This window comes from Ictidomys tridecemlineatus, chromosome 7, assembly GCF_052094955.1.
Source record: "Ictidomys tridecemlineatus isolate mIctTri1 chromosome 7, mIctTri1.hap1, whole genome shotgun sequence".
Taxonomy (NCBI): domain Eukaryota; kingdom Metazoa; phylum Chordata; class Mammalia; order Rodentia; family Sciuridae; genus Ictidomys; species Ictidomys tridecemlineatus.
In genome coordinates, this window is record NC_135483.1 from 75,272,639 (window position 1) to 75,298,804 (window position 26,166).

The following is a 26,166-nucleotide window of genomic DNA, read 5'->3' on the forward strand; positions in this document are numbered from 1 at the left end:
ATAAATAGATAGATAGATAGATAGATAGATAGATAGATAGATAGATAGATAGAACTGTAGCTAACTGCTCTACTAGTCTAGGGCAAATCAATTTTTGTCTTGCATATATCCCTGTAGTTTGCATAATTTGAATACAAATATTTCCTGATTTAGAGGTTTCTTATTTTATAAAAGCTGCATCAAAATGGAATTAAAGAAGTAAACTAGCTCCCTTCCATGGCTTATCATATCCTTCTATTTGCATTCTAAAATTAAGTCATGCAGACAATGTCCTATATTCCTGAACTGAGGGATAAGAACAAAAACAGAAGAGAGCTTGGATGCATGGTGGCCCACACCTGTAATCCCAGCAGCTCAGGAGGATGAGGCAGGAGGATCAGATCATGAGTTCAAAGCCAGCCTCAGCAAAGGTGAGGTGCTAAGCAGTTAAGTGATACCCTGTCTCTAAATAAAATACAAAATAGGGCTTGGAATGTTACTCTGTGGTTGAGTGCCCCTGAGTTCAATCCCCGGTACCCCTCCCCCAACCAAAAAAACAGAAGAGAAAGACACATAACAATAGAAGAAATTTCTCACATTTATTCAGGAAAGTTGACAATTAAGGATGGGGTAGAGTTGTTTTGTTTTAGTTGTTTTGCTTTGCGTTGTTTTGCAGTACTGGGCATTGAACCTAGGGGTGCTCTACCACTGAACTATATCCCCAGCCTTTTTTATTTTTTACTTTGAGAGTCTCATTAAATTGCAGAGGCTGGCCTCAAATTTGCAATCTTCCTGCATCAGTATCCTGAGTAGCTGGAATTATAGGTGTGCGCCACAGCATCCAGCACTGGGATAAAAATCTTGAAGTTAAACTTCAACCCAGGGTAGAATTTCCTGTTTATGTTTAAGTCAGGTAGCTACACCTTCTATTATCATTCCTAATCTAAAAACCATTAGTGGAATTGGTAAATGATTTAAGGCACAAGGTCAGAATGAGCTATGTGGTTTTACGCCATATATAATACACATAAGAATCACCAAGCAATAAATAAAATACTAGGAAATTTAGGGGGTGGGGAATGCCTCATTTTGAAACAATCCCAGTCATTCTTACCACCTTGCACTTGCTCCTAGTTTAAAGCCACTTAGTCATTTTAATACTCCTTCATCTTATTTCCTTTTAATTTGTTTTGTTTCTCTTAAAAGCATGGTCAAAAAAATAAAAATACTTTGTAAGGGTCCGGCGGAGCGTCGGAGAAAGAGACCACACAAGAGACTGGCTCCATGCAATTGGCAAAAGGGGATTTATTGGGGATCCATTCCAGCGCGCTGGGGTTCCGTGCTCACTCAAGAAGGGAGAGCAGCCCAGAGCCCAGAGCAGAGGACAAGCAGAGCTTAAGTACACTTTTTGGGGAGGGCGGGGGGGGGGGGGTTGCATACATCAGAACAAATCATCATGAGGCACAGGAAAATTGAACAACAACTCTGAGACGTGATTAGCACATTCATTGGCGGGAACAGGTCGAGCGGGGGTGATTGGTCACTCCTAAGCAGGGTACACATTCAAACTGATTGGTTCGGGCCCTGTGACAAACTGCACAAGGCCCTAGGCTAAATGGCCAGTAGGGCGTTGTTTTAACTATCTCAGGAATTTCAGGTTCTGGGTGTAACAGAGGAATTTAATAATACCTAATCTTTTACATTTTAATTCAAGCTTTCCACCTTAGAAATTTTACCCTTTCAACTTTAATCCACCATTTTCTGTATTCAAAAATAAATGAGATTCATTGCAAATCCAATTATAATCCCAGCACTCTTTTTTTATAGGAATTCATCAGCTGATTCTTAAAAGAAAAACAAAGCAAAAAGATTATGCAAACAAATCTTGAAGAAGGCTAAAGTTGGCGAAATCAGACTACCAAACTTCAAGATATACTGGACCTAGCCAGGGGCAGTGGTGCACACCTGTAAACCCGGCAATTTGGGAGTCTGAGGCAGGAAGATCCCAAGTTCAAGGTCCTCAGAAATTAAGTGAGACCCTCATAAACCTGTGCCCATATGTTAAAATAAAAAGAGCTGGGGTTGTACCTCATTAGTAAGGTGCCCTTGGGTTAGATCCCCAGTACCAAAAACTTTTTTTAAAGATACACTCTTCCAGGACATGGTGACACACACCTGTAAATCCAACTACTCCAGAAATGAGGCATGAGGATCACAGGTTAAAGAGCAAGACCTTGCCTCAAAACCAAAATAAAAAAATGGGGCTTGAGATGTAACTAAGTGGTGGAGCACTTGTTTTGACCAACTTGGCCTTGAACACCAGACAGGAGAGTATAGCCTAAAAGCTCAGCCCTACATGGACATTTGAAAGGAAAAATAATATTTTTTAATGTGATTTAAGATGTGCACTTGTGGGGACTGTGGTTGGGGCTCAGTGTTAGAGTGCTCACCTAGCATGTGTGAGGCACCAGGTTTGATGCTCAGCACCACATAAAAATGAAATAAAGATATTGTGGGTCCACCTACAACTAAAAAATAAATACTAAGAGAGAGAGAGAGACAGAGAGAGAGAGAGAGAGAGAGAGAGAGAGAGAGATGTACATTGTGTCAGACCTACCAAAAGTAAGTAAAACTGGAGATTATAAAGAAAATGTTTTTGTGTGAGAATCCCTAATAATAATGACTACAAGAGTCACAATTTTTCCTGAATTAATTTGAGTCTGATTTTATAGACCTACAAATCTTTCTAACCTCCTAAATTGATTAACTTGATTTGTTTTTTATTGATAAAATAATGAGTTACTGTCCTCGTGGTTTTCTGAAACTGGCTGAAATACTAATTATTTTTCTGCTAAGTATTTACAAAAAAGTATTGCTTCGCTGACTTTATTGTTGTCTTAGCATGATCTCTGCTCTTTGTGTGCCTTGTCCAGTAACCTGTCATGTGCTACTGTGGCTCTATGGACTGCTCTGATGCTGACTGCCCTGATGCTGACTGCCCTTAACTGTTCATGTTCCACCTGACAGAGAACAAGGACTTTGGGTTACTTCCCCCAACTTCGATCCCTTTCAGCAGGAAGCTGTTTGGAGATGGCATCACTCACTTTCCCATAGAAATGGGATGTAGGAAAAAATTGACAGTGGAAAAAAGGAACCATTGCTGCAGTCTGTCTGGGCAAAATAATGGGGGGGGGGTGTGACAAGCAACTTGTGAAGATTGAAACAGCGGGAGCCCCTTTATTGTAGGACAGCAGAGGTATTTATACCTAACTCATTATACACAGCTTGCTTCAAATTTTTGTTTTTTTAAAGAGAGAGAGAGAGAGAGAGAATGAATTTTTTAATATTTTATTTTTAGTTTTCGGCAGACACAACATCTTTGGGTTTTTTTGTATGTGGTGCTGAGGATCGAACCTGGGCTGCACGCATGCCAGGCGAGTGTGCTACCACTTGAGCCACATCCCCAGCCCAGCTTCCTTCAATTAACATCATCTAGATACATCAATTAGTCATTAAGGAATCCTCATCCTCTTACTAATTACACACAGCTTAACTTAATTAACATCATCTAGATACAGCAGTCAGTCATTAAGGAATCTCCATCATCTTAATGGCTCAATACTTCTCAAACCACTCCTCCTGGCAAAGTGCCAGGCGCCATCTTGACTTGTCTGTGGCCCTCAACAAACCATGGCCCACTTTATGCTTTGAATATAACCTTTGCTGTTCTGCCACTGCAACTGATTTTTTTTTTAAAGAGAGATAATGAGAGAAAGGGAGGGAGAGGGAGAGAGCGAGAGAGAGAGAGAGAGAGAGAGAGAGAGAAAGAATTTTTAATATTTATTTTTTAGTTTTCGGCAGACATAACATCTTTGTTTGTACGTGGTGTTGAGGATCAAACCCGGGCCACACACATGCCAGGCTAGCACGCTACCACTTGAGCCACATCCCCAGCCCTGCAACTGATTTTTAAAATGGACATGTTTTCATTCTCTTCTTCTCTCCCAACTCCTTCCTAATCTCTCCCCATCCTTAATAAAATAGGATTAACTTTCTTCCCTATCCCAGGCAGAAATATCTGTACCTGAGTACAAACCCACCATAGAAACAAAGTAATCCAGACTTTGGGGATGGTACCAGAAGATCTCAGAAATGACTATCTCCCAAATTAACAGGTGAATTATAACTCCAACAGAGAACACATGGAATGTAGCCTTTGAGTCACTCTTTAAAAACCTCCTGTTCCTGCTGATGGGAAGAATCACAGCCTTTGGTACAGGAGTCCCCTGTGTTTCTCCTTTGCTAGTCAAACAATAAGCCTTCATTTTCTTTTTTCTCAAAACTGTGTTCTTATTAGTGGGTTGGCATCAGGGACAAGGACCAAGGTTTTAGCAACACAACCACTTTGTAAAATGACTTCACAATTTCTTTTAAAGTTAACATGTACACCTACTTCAGCATTTCTACTTCCACATATTTCCCAATGAAAATGCATGTCTCCAAATATTTCTATAAAAATGTTCATAATGTGCAAGGAATATGACACATTGGTAGTGTTTAAAGCATAACGTAGACCACTGTTACAGTAGAATATTTGTTTGGCATGTGTGAAGCCCTGAGTTCAATCCTCAGCACTGCAAAACAAAACAAACAAACAAACAAGACCAAAATAATGTTCATAATATTAGAAGAAAGGTGGGCTGGTAATGTGGCTCAGGCGGTAGCACGCTCGTCTGGCATGCATGAGGCCCGGGTTCGATCCTCAGTACCACATACCAACAAAGATGTTGTGTCTGCCGAGAACTAAAAAATAAAATATTAAAAACATTCTCTCTCTCTCTCTCTCTCTCTCTCTCTCTCTCTCTCTCTCTCCTCTCTTAAAAAAAATATTAGAAGAAAGGTGTCAAGAGAGAAGGGGAAGGTAGTACTGAAGATTGATATTGGCCAATTTATATAGTGATGTTGTGTGCATGAATGAATATGTAATCTCGATTTATCTATAATCCTAATATTATGTATAATTTTAATGTACCAATAAAAGTAGAAAAATAAATTTTAAAAGTTCATAACAGCTTATTCCTGATGGAAAAAAAAACTGGAAACAGTCCATTACCCATTCTTAAAATGTGTAAACAAGTTGTAGTATATTCATGAAATAAAACACTAACCAACAATTTAAAATATATATATATATCTTTTATATATATATATTTTTTTTATTTTTTATTTTTTTGTTTTTTTTTTAAAGAGAGAGTGAGAGAGGAGAGAGAGAGAGAGAGAGAGAGAGAGAGAGAGAGAGAGAATTTTTTTATTTTTTAGTTCTCGGCGGACACAACATCTTTGTTGGTATGTGGTGCTGAGGACCGAACCCAGGTCACACGCATGCCAGGCGAGCACGCTATCGCTTGAGCCACATCCCCAGCCCTATATTTTTTTTTAAAGAATAAAGGAAAAAGAAACTTTAACAAACAAGTAAATATCCCAGTGGCTTGGGAGGCTGAAATAGGAAGATATCAAGTTTGAGACCAGCCTGGGCAATTTATGGAGATCTAATTCAAAAAATAAAACATTTCTTTTAAAATGGCTGGAGATATAATGTTCAGTGGTGGAGAGCCCCTGAATCCAATACCCAGTTCTGCACAAAATACATATATACATACATATATAAAAATGAAGAAATCATTTCCCCTCCCTGGTCTTATACTGCCTAGATGGCCCAGCTGAATTTTGTCCCACCCCATTCTTACTTGTCTTTGAGGACAAAATGCCTACAGGCCAGATATTCCTCTTCAGTTGAGCTAGTCAAAATTGATTCCAGCTCAGTGTGTAAGGGACCGGCGAAACGTTGGAGGAAGAGACCACAAGAGACTAGCTCCATGCAATTGGCAAAAGGGGATTTATTGAACCAGCATGCTGGGGCTCTGTGCCCACTCAAGAAAAGAGAGCAGCCCAGAGCCCAGAGCAGAGGTCAAGCAGAGCTTAAGTACACTTTTTGGGGAGGGGGGGGGCTTTGCATACATCAGAACAAATCATCATGAGGCGAGGGAAAATTGAACAACAACTCTGAGACAGGATTAGCACATTCATTGGCGGGAACAGTCTGGGCAGGGGTGATTGGCCACTCCTAAGCAGAGTACACATTTAAACTGATTGGTTTTGGAGCCTGGATGCTTACGTGCCAAGCTACTTGGAGCCCTTAGCTAAAAAACAACCAGGGAATCAATGGAAATATTTACTGGGCAGTTCAGGTATTGTCCTAACAGCTACAGAGATTACAGGTTCCGGGGGTAGCAGAGGAATTTTAACAATACCTGGTCTATTATTTTTTTTTAGCCCAAGCCTTTCAATTTAGAAACTTTACAATGCCCAGTCTTTTACACTTTAACTCAGACTCTTGCAGCTTAGAATCAGCTTAGAAATTTTACCTTTACAAGCGTGGTGCATGCTGTAATCTCAGGATTTGGAAGGCTGAGGCAAGAGGAACTCAAATTCAAAGCCAGCCTCAGCAATTTAGCAAACCCCAAAGCAACTCAATGAGACCCTATTTCTAAATAAAATATTTAAAAAGGGCTGGGATATGCCTCAGTGGTTAAGCACCCTTGGGTTCAATCCCTAGCAAACACACACACACTCAAAACCTCTTCCATCTAACATGGCCACCAGAGTGACAGCTGACAACCTCTACTTTTACTATATTAAAGTACTTGTAGATTTCTCCCTTTCACTACCCTATCCCATCCTCTTATTTCTTTTGCCCTATCTATATAAATCCTGACTCCCCCAAGAGGCAGAAAGTGTTTTGTTAGTTTATTTTCCACTTCTATTGTTGTACAGGAATTAAAGTTTTCACTGCTCAATTGGTGCTCAGACTTATTATTTGTTCCACAATTCCAAAAGGAAAAAAGGATCCAGCCTTTGGTATCAAAATTCATTTTTAAAAAAATGAATGCTAATACACAAAATAAATTCAGGGCAATCTAAAAACATCATGCTGGGCTGGGGTAGTAGCTCAGAGGCAAAGTTCATTTTAGCATGCATGACACTTTTGGGTTTAATCCCTAGCAGCAGAAAAAATAAAAAATGCAAAACATTATGCTGAGTAACAGTTCAAAGTCCAACAAACAAAAGTGTATATGTTGTATGACTCTACCTCTGTGAAGTTTTGAAACAGGAAAAACTCACTTGAGGTAGAAATGCACAGAGAGACTCCTCTGTCTGCAAATGAGCTTAAGAGATCTTTATGAGATAAAGATGTTTTAAATCATGATAGAGGGTTAGGAAACACAGATGTATGCATTTGTCAAAACTCATGGAAACAACTTGACATTGTCGAGCACACCTGTAATCTTAGCTACTGGGAAGCCTGGGTCAGAAGGATCACAAGTTCAAGACCAGCAATTTAGTCAGAATTTATCTTAAAAAGGAAAAAAAAAATTAAAAGAACTAGAGATGTATTTCAGTTGTAAAGCACCCTTGGGTTTTATCCCCAGTACTACACACACACAAACACACACAAACCCTCATGGAATATTAGACTTTAGATTCATCAGTTTGATTTTAAATGTTATATTAAAATTAAAAACTGCAGGGGGCTGGGGATGTGGCTCAAGCGGTAGCGTGCTCGCCTGGCATGCGTGTGACCCGGGTTCGATCCTCAGCACCACATACCAACAAAGATGTTGTGTCTGCCGAGAACTAAACAAATAAAATAAATAAATATTTTAAAAAAAAAAACTGCAGGACTGGGAAAGTAGCTTGGGGTAGAAAAGTTGTCTAGCATGCAGGAGGCCTGAATTTCATCCCTGTTGGGTGTATGGAAGAGTCCTTGCTGAAGTTAAGTTTCAGTTTTAGGAGAACAACACTAATCCCTTACCCCTCCCCCTCCTCTCCAAGGGCGCCAAACTGAAGAGCACCAAATTCAAAAGTTTTCTTGACCAATCCCCGGGGGACACAGTGTCTGCTTGCCATTCCTGAGTCACCCTGCCAATCAGCACCCGCCATATTGTCTAGGCAACCCTTCTTAAGCCAAAGCTTGCAAGCTCATGCTATCTGCCCTCTTCCTGTCTGCTCTCTTCCTCTTCTTTCTCTCCTCTCTCTGCTCTCTGCCTCTCCTTTTCTTCCCCTTCAAGCAGCCCCCCCCAATAAATCTCTTGGTTGAATCTTCATCTCGGGTGAGTCACTTGCCTTTCAATCCCCAGTATTTAAAAAAAAAATTGAAAAGTACAAATAATATTAAGTTTGAGGATAAGTATACTTATATCTATAGCTTACTTTGAAAAGCATTACAAGAGAAACCCAAGTTTGAGGCCAAACTGGGTAATTCAGAGAGACCCTGTCTAAAAATAAAAAGGACTAGGGTAGCTCAATAGTAGAGTGCCTCTGGGTTCAATCCCCAGTGCCTCAAAAATAAACAAACAAGATATGGATGGATGATAGGGGATAGATAGAGTGACAAGATATTCAATAAGGCAACTATGACAAAATGTAATGGTGAAATCTAGGTCATGAGAATACAAGTAAAATTCTTTCAACTTTATGTTTAAAAATATTCATAATATGGGAAAACTGAACATGAATTATTTTTATATGCTTCTCACTCCCTTTGGGCACTAGAGATTGAATTGAGGGGCAATCTGTTACTGAGTTACATATCCAGCCCTTTTTTTTTATTATTTTGATACAAGATCTTGATGAGTTGCCCAGGCTGACCTTAAACTTGCCATCCTCCTTTTTCAATTTCCTGAGTCTTATATACTTCTTTAAATTTAGAAATGATATAGCACTATATTAACATTATCAGAATTTTGGGGGTACCAGAAATTGAACCCCAGGACACTTAACCACTGGGCCACTTCCCCAGCTCTTTTATAATTTTTTTATTTTGAGACAAGGTTTTGCTAAGTTACTGAGGGACTCACTAAATTGCCGAGGCTGGCCTCAAAGTTGTGATCCTTCCAAATCGCTGAGATTACAGGTATGCACCACCATGCCTGGCAATGTTTTTTGCATTTGTCTGGGAATGTCTACATGTCAAATCTGTGTACACATCCTTGGCCATTTTTGGCATTGCCAATCATGCTTCTAGCCAGCTACACCTCTTCATGTTTACATATTTTACCTCCTTCCATGCACATTATACTATATTCAAACCTGTGGTGAGGCATCATGGTAATTTTTGATGGTGCTTCTATCTTTAATGATCTTTTTGAAACTACATGCTTCTCAACCTCCACCCTCACAACCAAACAGGGCTGTGGTTTTTCCAAAGCTATTTATTTCTTTTCCCTGGAAAAGGATAAGAAAATGAACAGCCTATAGGTTGGTCAATAGCCAGTTTATTTGCCCTGGTGCCTAATTTCTACAGCCATCATATGGAGATTATTTTTAGCCCCATAACTTTTTCAACCAGCAGGCACCTTATATACCAGATGGCTCCCAGCTCCTGCTCTTCTCAACAGAGTCTTCTAATGAGACTATTATATGGTTTGCTTCTGGAATCACAATTAGTCAGAGGTAAAACCAGGAGAAAAAAATTTTTTTTATTATTAGTTGTTCAAAAGCTCTTGGCATATTTCATACATTTGATTCAAGCAGATTATGAACTCCCATTTTTACCCCGTATATATATTGCAGATTCACATCGGTTCCACATCTACTTTTTTACATACTGCCATACTAGTGTCTGTTGTATTCTGCTGCCTTTCCTATCCTCTACTATCCCCCATACCCTCCCCTCCCCTCTCCTCCCATCTTCTCTCTCTACCCCATCTACTGTAAGGAGAGAAATTCAGGTCTTCTGATTTCACTAAATTCTTTCCAGTTAATCCCCAATGATTTCAGTTATGTTAAATCTCATTTTAGAAAGAAAAAGTGTATGTATTAGGAGAGAGTTTGCCTTAAAGTGACTCATTTAGATAATACCAATATTTTTTTTTTTAAAGAGAGAGGGAGAGAGGAGGGAGAGAGAGAGAGAGAGAGAGAGAGAGAGAGAGAGAGAGAGAGAGAATTTTTCATATTTATTTTTTAGTTCTCGGTGGACACAACATCTTTGTTGGTATGTGGTGCTGAGGATCGAACCCGGGCCGCACGCATGCCAGGCGAGCACGCTACCGCTTGAGCCACATCCCCTGCCGAGACAATACCAATATTATTGTGATGGTCATTTGGAGAAATAATGTTTTACAGGAATACATTTACTCAATCATCTTATAAGACACAGCAGGACTTGTGTAGAAGCTTGGGTACCTGTCAGTCCTCTAAGGCTATCATTTGAAGGAACCAAATAATCTGAATGCCAACTGCCATATACCATCAAGGACTCTTAGATGAATAGTTATGAGTATAGATAATAACTCAGATAGGAGAATAGGAGAGAGTAGAATAACAAAAGAGAATTAAATTACTACTGTGATCTTTTCAATTCAATATTATAGTAATAATATTTTCTATAATTCTATAATGTTAAAATATTATCTTACTAAAAACTAGAACATCTCAAAAGATCCATAACCTCTACCTCCTTCTGATCTTTCAAAGATATTTTTGAATGAGAATTCAGAGCCCTGTCTGCCAGTAGTGCCAACACATTATTGACAGCCCAGGATCCTCTAACCAGGTGACAGTAACTAGAATAATAGCACCTAGCCAAGTCTTTTTTGATATTTTTTTCAAGTCAATTCTCAAGAATGAATGATCTTTATCATTTATCTTTATCTTTGGTTCTTTTTTCTTTCAACTGCAACCTTAGTTAAAATATAGTTTTCAACACTCTTGTGATCTCAGGCCATCTCTTATTTTCATGTTTTTGTTTTGTTTTGTTTTTATACTGGAGATTGAACCCAGAGATATTTAACCACTGAGCTACAGCCCCAGTTCTTTTTATTTTTAGACAGGGCCTTGTTGAATTGCTGAGGGTCTAAGTTACTGAGGCTGACTTCCAACTTGTGAAATCCTCGCCTAGCCTTCTGAGTCACTGGTGTGTACCACCAGACCTGGTGATAATGTTCACTTTTAACCTCAGAAATTGTGTCCTTACTGGATGCAGTAGCACACACCTATAATCCCAGCAACTCAGAGGCTGAGGCAGAGGGATTGCAAGTTCAAAGCTAGCCTCAGCAATTTAGCATAGACCTAACAACTTAGCAAGACCCTGCCTCAAAAATAAATAAATAAATAAATAAATAAATAGGCTGGGGATGGGGCTCAACAGTTGAGCACCCAGTACCTCCCCCCAAAAAAAATCGTTTTCCTGCCAAATTTCCAATAGTTACCTGTTAGAATTCACACACAGCGTACACTTTCCTTTCTCTATCTCATTGCCAGAATCTACTAACCTTGTGAACAAGAACACAGTTTGAATATAGAAGTTTAATGTAAGAATTAAAATGTAGGGAAAAGAACATGGAGCTTTAAGTCCAAAGACCAGTTCTTTCATCTTGGCTTCTTACTATGTGGATGGTGCTCCAGAACAATCTGGTCCCTCTGTAGAAGAAGAAGCCCCCAGGTGCTGTGAGATGGAAGAAAGAGGCAGAAATGAGGCTGGGGTTGTGGCTCAGTGGTAGAGCACTTGCCTGGCATGTGTGAGTGACTGGGTTCTATTTTAAACACCATATATAAATAAAATAAAGGTTGCATTGCACCAAGCCAGGCTTGGTGGTATGTGCCTATAATCCCAGCAGCTCATGAGGCTGAGGCAGGAGGATTGCAAGTTCAAAGCCAGCCTTAGCAATTTAGTGAAGCCCTAAGCAACTCAATGAGATCCTGTCTCTAATAAAATATTTTTGAAAGGGCTGGAGAAGTAACTCAGTGGTTAAGCAGCCCTGGATTAAATCCCTGGTACTCCCCCCACCCCCCACAAAAGAGGCAGAAATATTGAGTGTAGTTTATTGGTGGACTTGCTTACAGAAGCATTATCTTAGATAGCAGCAAGACAGTGAATTCTTTGCAATTTGATCAGAAGGAGGGGAATATATAGTGATCAGGACAAAAGTGATTTTATCCCAGCCAGAATGTACATATTTAGCTCTAGCTAATATCGAGTCCTCAGGCAATTGTAAAGATACACATACCACTCTTATGGTTGTGCTTATAGTTTACTGGGAAACTATGTGGGGAAAACAGACTATGGTGAATCAGGGACAATCATGGCAGTTTCAACTCAAGATGGCTGCATTAAGGTCAAGCTTTCAAAAAGGCACATTTTGTGGGGCATGGTGGCACATGTCTGTAATTCCAGTGGCTAGGGAGGTTGAGGCAGGAGGATCACAAGTTCAAAAACCAGCACCAACAACTTAGCAAGGCCCTAAGCAACTTAGCAAGACCCTGTCTCAAAATAAAATATAAAAAAGGGCTAGAGCTGGGCGTGGTGGTGCACACCTGTAAAACCAGCAGCTTGGGAGGCTGAGACAGAATCATCCAGGGTTCAAAGCCAGCCTTAGCAAAAGCGAGGTGCTAAGCAACTCAGTGAGACCCTGTCTCTAAATAAAATACAAAATAGGGCTGGGGGTGTGGCTCAGTAGTTCAGTGCTCCTGAGTTCAATCCCCAGTACCCAACCCCCACTCTCCACAAAAAGGGGCTGGGGATGTGGCTCAGTGATTAAGTGCTCCTGGATTCAGTGCCTGGTACCAAAGAGGGGGTGGGAGAGAAAAATGTACATTTCTTGCTGGGCATGGTGGAGCAAGCCTGTAATCCCAATGACTCAGGAGGCTGAAATAGGAGGATTGCAAGTTTTAGGCCAGCCTCAGCAATTTAGCAAGACCCTGGGTCAAAATAAAAAATGAAAGGGCTGGGATGTGGCTTACTAATAAGCACTCCTGGGTTCAATCCCTAATACTAAAAAAAAAAAAAAAGAAAAGAAAAGAAAAAGAAAGAAAAATGCAAACCATAAGTTCAAGGCCATTCCCAGCAACTAAGTAAAGCCTATCTCAAAATGAAATGTAAAATAAAAAGGGATGGGGATGTGGCTCACTAGCAGAGCACCCCAGGATTTAAGCCCCACTATTACAAAAACAAAAAAGAAACAAGAAAAATAAATCTTGATTATGTGACAGGAAACTATGATTCCACAAAAAAACTTTTCCTCCTCAAAATTTGTTCTTGTCAGGTCTTTTGGTCACAGCAGAAAAAAAAATACTGATTAAAATAGGACTTATAGATCTTTCAGGGCAAACATTATATATCAATATTCTTTCTGTTCATGTCTACTAATCATGTACTAAAAAATTCTGGCTGGGCACAGTGGTGAGCACCTATAATTCCAGCACTGAGGAGCATCATGTTTGAGGTCAACTTCAGAAACGTAGTGAGGCCCTAAGGATTTAGCAAGATCCTACCTCAAAATAAAACATGAAAAAAGAGTTGGGGATGTGGCTCCATTGCCAGGAGTGATAATTTGAATGACCGACCGTCTTTGAACTCTCCCATGACAGGAACACGCCTGAACTGGGAACTCCTGGTACAAAGGTGCAGTTGAGACTGCTCAGTTGCTATGGTGACACCCTGTTCAGAGGAGATTCTCCGCTTGCCACAGACTGTCAATCTTGATCTTAAATTCAGACATCAGCTACCATGGGTAGAGAATTATTATCAGCACAAAAAAGGTAATAATAATTGGCTTCTCAGAACTTTGACCTTGGTCTTGTATCCCTTGAAGAAACTTTCTTGTGGGAGACCAACCTTGCATGTGACTGGGTCACACTCCCCGGCTGGGTGCTGAGGCGCTCAGTCACAGAAATGTGGCAGAGCTTTCCCCACCCTTCTTGGGTTCCAGGGTTGGTGTCTTGTGCATGGGTGTGTCTTGCTACATCCCCAGGGTGAAGCTATGCTCACCTGTTCCTTTGTAATACAACCCCTTGCCCTGTTTAGGATAGAATCTTCCATGGAAGTGCCTTGTGTGTGTCCCCTCCTCTTACTGTGCTCTTGGGTGTGGCCTACCCAAGTGTCAGTCAACCTGCTGACAGTGGACATCATGAAGATAGACTCAGCCCCCTGAAGCCTGACCCCTTGTCTCATTTGAATAGCTTCTCCTCAATAAAAGGGGTCAACGCGTGCTCTCTCTCTTTCTGCGGACCCTTAAGGTCAGAGGAGCCATCACAGCGACCCCAAAGAAAAAGGTATTTGTGTTTCTTGTGTGGTTATTTTATGCAGCCCAGTTAGCCCAATTTAACTGGAGTAACCCCTAAGCCTTTTAGTCGCGAGAACTGAAATCCGGCACTTTCTCACACAAAACCCTTTTGATGTTAAAACCTATATAACATGCCAAGCTAGTTCTGGGTCATTACATCTCCATCAGGGTGTAATGTCCCATCTGGCCTCAGCTTTCTTTCTACGTGTGTCTTTTTTGTCTTTTATAATCCCCCATTACCTGTTACCCAGATTCTAAACTAACCACTGTGCAGGTTGTGGCACTCAGTGGTAAAGGGCTCTTGGGTTCAACTCTGATATCAAAATAATAATAATAATAATAATAATAATAATAATAATCTGTCTATGAGAAGTGAGGTGAATGTGCAAGTTGTCATAATTTTCTATCCAAATTGGCACACTTTTGAGAGTGAGAGGAAGTGATATTAATAATTAGGCAGGTATAATTTCAGAAACTTGGAAGCCTGAGGCAGGAGGACCACAAATTCCAGACCAACCTCAGAAACTTGGCAAGATCCTGTCTCAAAAAATATATACAAAGGATTAAGGTTTATAGTTCCATGGTAAAGTGCTTCTGGGTTTAATACCCAGTAAAAGAACAAAAGAACGAAAGGAAAGAAGGAAAGAAGGGAGGTAGGGAGGGAGGGAGGGAGGGAACAGAAAAGATGTTAAATTTAAAATGTCTTATGAAAACATATTCCATGATAAATAATCATAGTAGATAATTTGTAAAATTTTCAACTGCAAACTAAGCTCCAGTAGTTAGGCACTATCATACCACCACATCAAAGATAGAGTGGTGAGCACTATGTCTAGGTGGTGCAGCACACCTGTAATCTCAGTGGCTGCAGAGGCTGAGACAGAAAGTGGAAAGTTTGAGGCTAGCTTCAGCAACTTATTGAAACCCTGTCTCAAAATAAAAAAATAAAAAGGGCTGAGAATGTGGTTCAATGATAGAGCAGCCCTGGGTTTAATCCCTATGACTGCTTTATTTAAAAAAAAAAAAAGTATAATTATGATTCATTTGCAGTTCTTTGAAAATAAGCCTTTCTAAAATAAAATACACATACACACACATAAACACATTTTGTTTCTTTATACTTTCTATTCTAGATTTAACCTTTACCAATAACATTGAGTTTCTTCTGTCTTTTAAGCAGTAGCCTAGAAAACAATAAAGGTCTGTGCAAAAATGTTTTAATGGTCTCTTTTTCCTATTGGGTTACACAAAAATACTAATTTTATATATCAAAATTTTTGGTCGGCACTTTTTCTTTCTTTGATAATAGCTAAATTCTTCCAAACTTGAAAATAAAGATAAATTCAGCCTCATAGCTTTATACTCATATTTTCTCTTGCCATCTCTCTTTTTCTCACTCTCTGTCTCCCGAACCCAGTCCAGAGAGATATACATAGATAGACAGAACTACTATCTATATGCCAGCATATTAAAGATTTCTCAAACACACAACTATCTCATTTGTACTTACAGGATTTTAATATAGGGAGGTGATGAGTGATGACACCGATAAGTCAATGCCAAATAAGAACTTAATTTATTTATCCCAGTGGCTTGGGAAGCTGAGGCAGGAGGACAGCAAGTTCAAAGCCGGCCTTAGCAACTAGCTAAGTTAGGTAGGCCCTAAGTTAGCTAGGCCCTAAGAAATTCAGGGAGACTGTGTCTCTAAATAAAAATACTTTTTTTAAAGGGCTGGGAATGTAGCTTAGTGGTTAGGCACTCCTGGGTTCAATCGCCAGTACCAGAAAAAACAAAACAAAACAAACAAACAAACAAACAAAAAACCCCATAACCCTTCCCTTTGCCCACTCTAATTTTAAAATTAGTCAGTTGCATAGATTGAACCAGAGTCCTCCAATTAGGGTGAAGGGTAGCACTGCATTAGATATATAAACTGGCAGTCTGCTACCCAGTATGCTTGATAGCCCAGTCTGTTAGCATGCCCTTCTGTCAGACATAGAAGATTGATTGGCCCATGGACTTTCAAACATGTGTTTTATTTCTTGTGTCACCTCAGTATTTCCAACAGTGGGAGCCTGGTTCTTACTGTTGGATGGGGATTACAGATAAACAAGGAAAGGAAGCTAATATGACCCCTGTAGAAGGCATCAGTATGAACTCATTGATAGTTTAATATAATATAGAGATGCTTGCATATGGAAATACTTGTAGATATGCATCTACATAGGTTAGTATCTATACATATGTCTCCTTGCCCTGTCAACTTAAAGAACCTAGAAACAACAACATCCCAGTAGCAACAAGCAAGTCTAGTGCCCAGATCTTAGTTTCTAATACTACTCTCCAATAAAACAACCAGGAATCCTTGGAGAAATGGCTGGTTATGGGGTTGGGATAGGAGATATCTGAGATAAGATAGGAGATCAAACTTTTAATTAAAAAGATTATCTTGAGTCCCATAAATTGACAAAGTGCTTAAAACACAAAACATATCCTCAGACACATAAATGAGGCTGGCTTTGAATCAACTAATATTGTGGTCAACATTGAAATAATTAGCTTTTTTCAAAGCAGGAATAATTCAACCAACAAAATAAAGGAGTATTAAATCATGACCCAAAGAAAAAACAAAATATGTATGAGTTCACCATCAATAAATGACAAAATGAGCCAGGCGCATTGGCACACACCTGTAATCATCAGCGGCTTGGGAGGCTGAGACAGGGGGATTGTGAGTTCAAAGCTAGCCTCAGCAATGTCGAGGCAATAAGCAACTCAGTGAGACCCTGTCTCTAAGTAAAATACAAAATAGGGCTGGGGATGTAGCTTGGTGGTTAAGTGCCCCTGAGTTCAATCCCTGGTACCAAATAAATAAAAAAGTAAATAAATAAATAAATAAATAAATGAATGAATAAATAAATAACAAAATTAATTTTAAAACTGGACACAATCAGAAGTCTCTTGTGAAGAATTACAAATAATTTATGCAGATAACTTGTTAGGTAGTAGCTAGCAATGACCAGTGAAATGTATGGCAAGATCACAAGTGTTAAGTTACTTTAGAGTCTTCTTTTAACAGTACTTTAAAGGAGGATGAGAAAGCAAAGAGTGATAGTTAATTTGTAGAAAACAGAAGCAAAAAAGCTAATGACAAAAAGAATAATAGGACTAACTCTTGACAGGTCCACCGAGGTTGATATGAAGCTAGGAATTATGGCTATAGGTAGGTATCTCCATTTGTTTGGGAAGGAAGATTCTTTTAATAGAGCAGGTGCACTAAGATACTTCTGACCAGGTACTGAACCAGGTGCCCACATTAACATGGGATTTGGTAGGTAGTAGCTAGCAATGAGTAGTGAAATGCAGGCAAGGTCACAAGTGTTCTTTAAATTACTTTAGGGTCTTCTTTAAATAACTTCCAAGGTTGGTGAGAAAGCAAAGGTGGTAGTTAATCAGTAAAATAAATAAACAGAAACAGGGGAGCTAGTTGGAAATCACATCAAGAGAAAAGGATTAATAGGACTAACTCTTGACAGGGTCCATTGGTGTTGATGTAAAGCTAGGAATTACAGCTATAAATGTCTCCAATCGTCTGAGAAGGAAGATGCCTTTAGCAATGCAGGCATACTAAGGTAACTTCTGACCAGCCATTGGCTCAGTGCCCACATGAACATGCAATTGACTTGTAGAGGAAGCCCCCTAAATAGGATGGTCACCATGACAGTTCTGGAGAGGGCCAAATAAGGTCTAAACTTTACCACCCAACATGAAGGAGGAGTTGAACACCTGATCGGCAAAGAGTACAGAAGATGGTCCCCAGTTCTGGTAAGCCTCAAACACTAATCAGATTTGGAGACAGCATTGTCTCCTTTGTTGTTCTCTGCTCTGAGATGGCCCACTCTCTCTTGAAAGTGCTCTCTGCTTAAGCTTCGCTTTGTTTTTACTTCGCTTTCACCTACTAAAAAAAAAAAAAAAAAAAAAAAAAAAAAAATTCTTGCATAGCTTTTGGTGTCTGAAGTTAAATAATTTTCTTTCACTGGAACACAAAACCAAAGGTTTGGCTTTAAACTCCCCCCCCCAACTTCCTGTGACAATCTGATATCTGCTGTCAAGGAAGTGAAGTATTAACTTCACCTAGTTTAACTTCACTTCCCACTCTTTGTTTCTTTGATACCAGGGATTGAACTCAGGGGCCTCAACCAAAAAGTCACATCCCCAGTCCTTTTTTGCATTTTATTTAGAGACAGGGTCTCACAGAGTTGCATAAGGCCTTGCTAAATTGCTGAGGCTGACTTTGAATTCACTATCTTCCTGCCTCAGTCTACTGTGTGCCACTGTGCCTTCTTTAGTGTTGGCTGTTCATACAGATTTCCGAAAATATAAAGTAATGAAAGGTGAGGAATAGCAAATTTTACAGCAGGGCATGATGTTGCATGCCTGTAATTCCAGCAACTCGGGAGACTGAGGCAGGAGGATCACAAGTTCAAAACCATCCTCAGCAACTTAGGGAGGTCTTAAGCAACTTAATAAGACCCTGTCTCAAAATAAAAAATCAAAAGGGCTGGGGAGGTAGCTCAGTGGTAAAGTGCCTCTTGGTTCAATCACCAGCATAAAACAAAACAAAACAAAACAAAAACCTTACAAATTCTGTTAATTGATAAAGGTCATCATTGATAGTGATAAATCCTGTTGCTCTGCACCTATGATACTAGGTCAGGAGGAAGAGATAAAGTTAAGCAGATAGGGAAATAAGCCCTTGTTGACTTCCTGAGCAGCAGAGCACAAACAGCAGCTGCAGGCTTTTGCTGAGAAACTTGCAAAAAGGTTATTTTAAAATCAGGACACATGTGACCTAGAGTCCATGGAAAAATGGAACATAAGTGACCTGGAGTCCACAGCTTCAAAAAAAAGAAAAAATGCCGGATCAATATTTTGACTGGACTAAATGCAGCATGAATGCCTCCTGGACATTGAATATCCTACTCAGGATTGATCCAGGACTGACTTCCTTAAAGTTGTAGGTCCATACAAACCTCTAGACAATAGCTGACAACCGGCAATCCTCTGGGATCCCCTCCCAGGTGCCAGAGATTTGCTACACTTTGCTTTAATAAAATCTTATACTTTGCTTTATAAATATATAAAATATATAAATAAATATGTAAAGTATATACTTTTTATATCCTCTCCTATCTGTGAATCTCATTCTTTGAATTCACAAGACAAATAATTCACCAGACTCTACACTCCATGATACAAAATTATATGATAAAAATAACACTGTTCTTTTGTGGTCTTTCTCCTCCAAACATATAATCCAGTCTAATAAAATATATGTATATAAAATATATATATCAGCTAATAATAAATAAGTCTAATAAAATATATATATCAGCTGGGCATTGAGGTGCACACCTGTAATCCAAACAATTTGGTAGACTGAGGCAGGAGAATTGCAAGTTTGAGGCCAGCCTCAACACCTTAGCAAGATCCTCAATAGTTTGGTGAAACCTTGTATCAAAATAAAAAATAGAAAGGGCTGGGGATGTAGGTCAGTGGTATAAAGCCCCAGGGTTCAATCCCCAGTACCAAAAAAAAAAAAAAGAAGAATATCAGAAAAACAACAAATTCTAATTAAGACATATTCTAGGAAAAAGAGAGAGAGAGAGAGAGAGACAGAGAGAGAGAGAGAGAAACATTCTTCAAAATACTTGATCAGGATTCCTCAAAAACTTTTAAGGTCATCAAAACCAAGAAAGAAAACTCAGTGCAGTGGCACAGGCTTGTAATCCCAGCAGTTCAGGAGGCTGAGGCAGGAGGATCTTAAATTCAAGGTCAGCCTCAGCAATTTAGCAAGGCCTTGAGTAACTTAGCAAGACCCTATCTCCCAAAATAAAAATAAAATGGGCTCAGGATGTGGCTCAGTGGTTAGGCACCCCTGGGTTCAATCTGGTACAAAAACAAACAAACAAACAAACAAACAAATAAGAAGCTGGGCACAGTGGCACACAGCTGTAATTCCAGCAACTTGGGAGTCTGAGGCAGGAGGATCACAAGTTTGAGGTCTGCACCCTGCAATTTAATGAGACCCTAATCAACTTATCAAGACCCTGTCTCAAAATAAAAAAAATAAAAAGGGCTGCTGATGTTACTCAGTGGTTAAATATCTTTGGATACAATCCCTAAGAGAGATGTAAAAGGGCAAGTCAGGGCAAGGTGTGGATTGAGGGAGTCCCAAGTAGGGCAGAACAAAGGAACATGGAGAGGGTCTTCTGATGTGGTCAACTTTCTGCTGGGAGAAAGCACTACTGGACACAGTGGAGGGACCCAATCAGACAGACACTTCCGTACACATAGCCCTAAGAGGGAGATCCAGTAAAAAATAAATAAAATAGACTTGGACCCTGAGGGATGTGGGGAGAGCACGGATAGGGGAGGAAACAGGAAAAGGAAGATAACCATAAAAAGAACAGACCAAAACTTCCCCACTGAACTCCCAACTCAAGGACCTCTTAGGAGAATTCTGTCACTTTTGCAATAAATCTACTGCTTGCTTGCTATCTTTGTGTTCTTCAATTCTTTGCTGAATGGAGACAAGGAACCCAACACCCCTAGACTATAATATCCCCAGTAACAAAACAAACAAAATTTAAAACAAAAGAAAACAAAGAAGGAGCCAGGTGTGGTGGCACCTGTACATAATCCCAGCTATTCAAGAGTTGAGGCAGGAGGATTCCAAAATTCAAAGTCAGTCTGGGCAGTTTAGTGAGATCCTGTTTCAAAACAATTTTAAAAGGTCTGGGGATGTAGAACAGTAGTAGAGCTCTTCCCTTGCATGCTTGAGGACTTGGGTTCCATCCTCTGAACTGCAAAGAAAAAGAAAAAAAGGTCATGAAAGCAAAAACTCTTAATAATTTGAGACTAAGCTTTCTAGTAAGCAAAAGTTACTTTCAAACTATTTGTGTTCTTTGTTTTGCTGTTCTGGGGATGGAACCCAAGACCTTGCACAAGCCAGTGAAGTGCTCTACTACTGTGCTGCATTCCGCAACCTATTTGTTTTTTTACAGTTGTTAATAAAAGTGGTACTTATTTATTTATCCTCTACAGTACTGGGGATTAAACTCAGAGGTGCTTTACCACTGAGCTACATCCCCATCCCTCCCATGCTTTTTGAGACAAGGTCTCACTAAATTGCAAAGGTTAGCCTCAAACTTGCTATCCTTTTGCTTCCAGACTCATGGGGATTACAGTGTGAGCCATTGTGTCCACCTATAAAAGTGACTTTTAAAAATTAATCACCTATGTAAAAATTTTTTGTTTTCTGACTGGGTCAATTTACACATGTACAGACAATGAATTAAGAGGTTAAGATAGCTTGGTACTGTGGTGCATGCCTGTAATCCCAGTGAATCAGGAGACTGCAACAGGACAATTGCAAATTAGAGACCAGCCTCAGCTATTTACAAGGATCCTGAGCAATTTATTAAGAAACCTGTCTCAAAATAATAATAAAAAGGACTGTGGATGGGCTCATGGGTTTAATCCTCAGTATCAAGAAAGAAAGACAGGGAGAGGAAAGGGAGAGAGGGAAGGAGGGAAGAAGGGAGACTGAAGCAGGAGAATCACAAGTTCCAGACTAGCCTTAGCAATTTAGCGAGACCCTAAAGAACTCAGCGAGATCCTAAATAAAAAAATAAAAAGGGCTGGGTTTGTAGTTCAGTAGTAAATTACCTCTGGGTTCAATCCCCAGTATCAAAAAAGAGGAAAGTAATTTCTCATCGAGCAATTATGCTGACAAATAAACCTTGACCACTTCTTCCAGTGCAGCTAAGGAAGCACAAGACTCTGCATCCCAACAACCTTAACTCCATGTCTGTCCAGGGCTCAGTCATGAAGCCCACAGTAGACTGGAATCTATTTGACTTTTTCTCATCTGCTCACTGCAGAATAATCTGCTAATCCCTTGGAAGACAAACTCTAAGCTTTGTGAATGCCAGAGAAAATATTTTTAGAATGATCATGTATATGGTATAAATAAAGTTAAACAGTCAGGAAGATGATTATACTTATGTGCAGGAGTACTCGTGTTTATTTGTATTGTGGTTTCTGTGTAATTACTTGGCATTGACAAAGGAGAATTTTTCCATCAATTTAGGCACATACAGGGAAAATAAGTGTGGATATATAATGAATCATGCATGTATTATGTTGTCTTAGGATTTGATGTAGATACTCAGCTCCATGCACATTTATTTTTCAACTGAAAATGCAGGCTGAGGCTCACATCTAAGCACATTCCTCCTATTGTGCCATGTAGAGGCTTCAGCAACACAGACCCAGAACAGAAATCACTATAAAGCTCACTATTTTAATAGGCATGTATGCTGTGGTTGCTCTGGAGTTGCCGCTAGGACCCCACATTCTAAGTTCGGACCGTTGCCTAGGCCAATCAATGACTCACTTTGCTTACTGATATAGTAAGAGAATAAGTCGCACTGCTAACCATCTTCTTCAATAACCCCCCAGTCCCAAACTGCTATCCTGTCTACAGAAAAGGAGATAGCAATAAGGTGTACAGGTGGCTAAAAAAGCTGTTCTTGGTCTTTACTTCAAAGGGTTTCCTTCCCTGCCATGTGCAGTGGTACATGCCTGTAATTTCAGTAGCTTGGGAGGCTGAGGCAGGTGGATGACAAATTGGAGGCCAGTCTTAAGAGGTCCTAAGCAACCTAGCGAGACCCTGTCTCAAAAAGTAAAACAGGTTGAGGATGTGGCTCAGTGGTAGAGTTTCCCTGGGTTCAATCCTTAGTATCTACCCACCCCCCCCCAAAAAAAAATAGGAGAAAGAAAAGAAAAAGGAAAAGGAATTTTACAGACTTTGAAACATATTGTGTAGATATAAGATGTGGGGACAAACTCAAATTCAGCTTCTACTATTCCCATTGCAGGCTTCTGACCTGTCTGGATTTTCTTCCCATTTATCAAGCAAGCAACATTGCAGCAGTGGGCACCAGCTGGGCATCCCCTAATCCAATCAAGTTCTGACACTATCTACCTGGAGACAGCATCAGATCTCATAGGTTGAGGGCTCAGTTCCCAAGACTGGGTCACCCTTTAAGTGCCTATCACAAACCCCAGGTTGTTTCACCTGTGCTTCCTAATGACCAGCTAAAAGTCAGGGTTCTCACAACCCATTCAAGTTCCATTAGATTGCACAGAAGCTCACAGAACCCAGAGAAACACTTAATTTAATGGTTTATTGAGAGAATATTACAAAGGAAACAGAGAGATGCATGGGTCTGTGAAAAGAAGGTGCAAGTGATCATTCCCACTTTGGGCATGCCACACTCAAGAACTTCCATGTGTTCCAACTTCCTGGAAGCTCTCCAAACTCTGACCTTTTGGGTTTTATTTTTATTATCATTATTTATTTGTTTATTTATTTTTGGTACCAGGGATTGAACCCAGAGACATTTAACCACCAAGCCATATCCCTAGCCCTTTTTATTTTGAGACAGGGTTTTACCAAGTTGCTTAGGGACTCCTTAAGTAGCTGAGGCTAGCTTTGAACTTGGGTTCCTCCTGCTTCAGCCTCTCAAGCTGCTGGGAATACAGGTGTATGCCACAGCACCAGGCCCTTTTGGGGTTTTATAGAGACTTCTTTTCATAGACATGACTGAATGAAGCATAGACAATCCTGTGGATTGTGTTTGGGTATAACATCTAATAGACTGAGTAGGGAATTCCAATAAGGCCTGTCCAGATTTCCTTTGACCTCTCTGTGCAATAGAGGTATAGGTATATGTTTAGGGCATTCCCTCTGAAATGGTGGGAATCTTATGAAAATGCCAGTCAAATAATTTCTTTGTGGCAAACTCCACTGAGCTATGTCTCCAGTCCTGAAGATTAGAGTTTCTATGATTTCCATCAGATTCATGTCTGGATTTTTTTTTTTTTTTTGTACCAGGGATTGAACTCAGAGGCACTTAACCACTGAGCCACATCCCCATCCCTTGTTTTAAAAAATATTTATGTAGAGGCAGGGTCTTGCTGAGTTGTTTAGAGCCTCATTAAATTGCTGAGGCTTTCTTTGAATTTGGATCTTCCTGCCTCAGCCTCCTGAGCCACTGGGACTATAGGCATGTGCCCACCACATCCGGCAAGTTTTCAAGAAAGAAAATGTGGCAGATGTGATGGCACATGCCTGTAATCCTGTGACTGAAGGTTCTGTCCGGGTCCCCAATGCCAATCCAATAATGAGGACAAGGTTTTGAGAAAAAAGGAAAAGAAGTCCAAAGCCAGCCTCAGCAACTTTGAGGTTGACCTCAGCAATTTAGTGAGGCCCTAAACAACTTAGCAAGACCCTGTCTCAAAAATAATACAATTTAAAAAGGCTGGGATATAGCTCAGTGGTGATGCAGCTCTGGGTTAAATCCTCACTTCCAAAACATAAAATAAAATAAAATAAAACAAGCTGAGCTGAGGGTGTAATTCAGGGGTAAGAACGTCCCTGAGGGTAAGAAAATCAACACTTACATAAAACCAGTGAAAGTATTTTTGTTGTTGTCGGAAATGGAACCCAGGTCTCCTACACACAAGTACTCTACCCATGAACTACACCCCAGCCCAACAATGAAAATCTTAATTAATCTTAAGATAATAAATAATCCTTTATAGAATTAGTTATCAATTATTAAAATTAGAAATTCGTATTAGGACCCAGGATAGTCACAATACCATATCCTCTAGGTACAGAACGTTGAATTCCAATGGTAACATTCTGTTACTTGCTGGCCTTGGGCTTTTACAAACACTGGCTCTTGGAAACTGGAGAGGAGAGGAGAAAGAAGAAAGGGCCTTTCCTCAATCTAAGCCAGATTCTCTGACTTATCTTTCAGTTTATTTACAGGACTCTGCAGCACACATTCCCCAAACCCCTTATCCACTTTGCACCTCCCTATTGTTTTTTTTCAAACCTTAAAGAACATGTGGAAGCCTGGCACAGTGGCCCATGCCTGCAATCCCAGTGAATAGGGAGGACCGAGAGTTCAAAGCCAGCCTCAGCAAAAAGTTAGGCACTAAGCAACTCAGTGAGACCCTATCTCTACATAAAATACAAAATAGGGTTGGGATTGAGGCTCAGTGGTTGAGTGCCCCCAAGTCCAATCTGTGGTACTCCCCCCAAAAAATAAAAATAAAAAAGAGCATGTGGATGTCCCTCCTAAGATACACAGCTATCCAGGGCTACCATGCTTATACTGATTTGTAATCACTTAGTTGACCTCCAGATTAGCATTCTCTCCTCCATGAGGTTGCAAGACCATGTCTTATCTTCTAAGATAGAGATTTGGAAATAAAAAGAAAGATACTGTGTCTCAAAGGAATTGCCCGGAATTCATTGAAATGCAGGAAACACCCACTAAAATTACAAGTACTGAGCCCTCACTCTTAACCCATGCCTTTGTAACCTGAGGGCAGTGCTCAAGCACAGGAAAAACTGACAAAATTGTATAGCTCCACCTCCAGCCAGCCTTAGCAACTGTCCTATAAATAGTAGCACCCCATAACAGAGGGGTTGCTGTCTCTCTGGAGCCAGCCTGCCTTCTCTCCTGAATGTGTAGCCCTTGCTTTACCCCAGAGGCATCTCTCTTGAGATTTTTCCTTGAATATTGAATCTACTTTCCTAAATAAACCTCTCTCTAAGCCTTTGACTGGCACATGCTGTAATTCTTTTCCATCAAATATGCAAGAAACTCCCTGGTCCTGAGTTATATTTTCTCTTCCCTCTGGGAACTCCTTGAAACCTACTTCAGAGATGTCTTCTCCAGTGACAGTCTGGTTGGATTTTATGGATTTTTCCCCTTTAACATTATCTAGTGTCTAACATTGCCTGGAGCACAGGAGGGACTCAACAACTATTTGCTGAATCATTTAATATGCCTTGATTTAACCCAGCATACAGCTTAAGGAAACCCTTTAACAAGTGTCACCTGGTAGGTTAAACTCCTGGATTACATCTATCTCCCATTTTCTTAGGGGCAGAAGTAACTTCTACCTGAAGAAGTAG

General features: G+C 40.0%; 1 protein-coding gene across 1 annotated transcript in view; it reads right to left on the reverse strand.

Moving 5' to 3' along the window:
* Positions 1-20,843: 20,843 nt before the first annotated feature.
* LOC110598835 (uncharacterized) overlaps positions 20,844-26,166 on the reverse strand; it is a 28,720-nt gene continuing 23,397 nt past the window's right edge. The window contains exon 2 of the mRNA XM_078017175.1: positions 20,844-20,968. The gene's annotated coding sequence lies outside the window, so the exon portion shown is untranslated. The remainder of the gene's footprint in view (positions 20,969-26,166) is intronic.